Below are 2,397 nucleotides of genomic sequence, written 5' to 3'. Positions count from 1 at the left end.
ATAAGATCATTTTACACCTATTAGGATGGTTACTAGCAAAACAAAACCCAGAAAACAAATGGTGAGGATGTGAAGAAATTGGAACCCTTGTGCATTGTTGGTGGAAGTGTAAAATGGCATAGTCACTACAGGAAACAGTATAGTGCTTCTTCAAAAAATTAAAGATAGAATTACCATATGATTCAGAAATTCACTTCTGGGTATATACCCCCAACAGTTGAAATCAGGATTTTGGAGAGCTATTTGTATACCCACGTTCCAAGTAGCATTATTTATAATAGTCAAAAGGTAGAAGCAACCCAAGTACCCAACAGATGAATGACTCAGCATAATGTGGTATATATACACAATGGAATATTGTTCAGCCTTAAAGGAAATTGACAAGTGACAAGTTCACAAGCTTCAACATGGTCAAAATTTGAGCACACTAAGTGAAATAAGTTAGTCACAAAAAGAAAGATGATTCTAGTTGAGGTACCTAGAATACTCAATATCACTGAGACAGGAAGAACAGTGGTTACCAGAAGCAAAGAGAAAAGGAATGGGGAGTGGTGTGGTCATTTAACAGGTATAGAATGTTTTGCAAAATGAAGAGTTCTAGAGATAAGTATATTCATTGTTGTGAAACCACATATGGAACTGTACACTTAATGGCTAAGATGGTAAATTTTATATTATATATTTTTGCTATAGTTAACAAAAGGAATGGAGAATCTGGGTGGAGCACTGAGTGTCCACCATACTTAAGAATTTTCCCTATAAAGAGTCTTGTGAAAGGCATTTTGTGATTTTGTAGTTAACAATTTAGGATAGTCACCTGTTGCCCTGGGCTTTACTTGTAACAGGGCCTTCTGCAAAGGGCCACTTTTATTTTGGTGTGCAGAATTGGGACATAAAGTCTGAGAACATGTCTTTGGAAGTCCCTGGGTTTCTCAATGTCCCTATTGCTCCTTCCCTAGATTAGAAGGAGGGTCTTGGAAAAGTACAATGAGGTCTCTGAAATAGGATCTCCCAGGGTATGAGGGAATTTCAGATTGATAGTCTGGGATCAGACTAACATTTGATTGGTGCTGGATGCTCCCTCGATGCATCCCTTGTGTTTTAGAAACAATGGTTGAACACAGGAATGATTTTTTCAAGAACCTGTAACTTTGGTAATAGAACAGGATCCCATTGCAGCATTGACTGGATTTGGAACAGAATCATCCTCAAGAGCTCCACCCTGTGGAAATAACTAGCAGGAACAAACAGGACTGACCTTCCTTCATAGGGCTACACTTATTCCCAGAGCTCTCAATTACTTTGGAGCTAGCCTCAAGAGGTAGATATTAGATTTCCTGAACAAAAATGAGTATTAGAGGAAACTCTAAACCAGTCATATCTTTTAGTGACCCAAGAAAATAAAATACAGGATAAATACATTTTCAATGATTAGTATTCTAATCTGTTCCACCACAGGTTCATCAGACAAGCTTAACTTCAGCACTGAAAGATACTAAAGCCCCTCCATGTTGGAGTCCAGGCACCACTCTGACACCCCCATAAAAACATTTTCCACAACTATCACCAAGCTCTAGCACATCATGTTCCCCTGGATTCTCTGCCCATCAATATTTGAGCCCATACCTACTAGCTTCTTTCCCCTTCCATGTAACTTGAGTTCTAGCAGAGCCTCTGTAGTTATACCTTTTTAAACTTGTACCTGGCCATGGCTCTAGCTCAGGACAGCTTGGATACCTATTCCATCTTGCTTTAAGTTTTAACCCCTGCCTCTTCTCCCTCTACTCCCTGACATTTACATTGAGTTATTTACCATTATTTCCCTGAGATGGTATCATGCTACATTGGTGGTGGTTCTTGAGATAAAAGGAAGAATTGGATAATGGTTAAAGAGAGCCTACTGGCTTGAGACAACTAAAGGGGATCAGAATAGGTCACCCCCAAAACATTCCAGTTGACATACTGATAGTGGAGCTGAAGGCACTTGAGAAAAAGCAGAAACAGGAAGGGCAGACCTCCCCCTTTCTATTTAAAAGCAGGGCATGAGGTTACCTGTGAGAAAGGTACCTTCTGCTCCAGGAAGCAGAGAAGGTTATTACCACCAGAGACAGGCAGTCAACATCGAGAAGAATCTGTACAAACCAACCCACTAAAGTAACCTTTACTTTTCATTAGTTTCCTCCATGTATGTTCTAATCACTCTCCTACAGTTTACTGCCCCTAACCCAAGCCCTGCTTTCCTTTGCCTTGTCTCCACGGTTTATTATTTTTTGTTAAAATAGTATATAGGGCCCATCTGCTTCTTTGCATTTCTTATGATGTCCCTCAAGTACATTTAAGCATTATCAAATAAAGTTTATGTGCTTTGCTCCTGTTAATCTGTCTTTTGCCAGTTTA

The sequence above is a fragment of the Panthera uncia genome, assembly GCF_023721935.1.
Source record: "Panthera uncia isolate 11264 chromosome B2 unlocalized genomic scaffold, Puncia_PCG_1.0 HiC_scaffold_24, whole genome shotgun sequence".
Taxonomy (NCBI): Eukaryota; Metazoa; Chordata; class Mammalia; order Carnivora; family Felidae; genus Panthera; species Panthera uncia.
The sequence above is the reverse complement of the archived record's forward strand: the minus strand, read 5'-3'. Positions refer to the sequence as shown.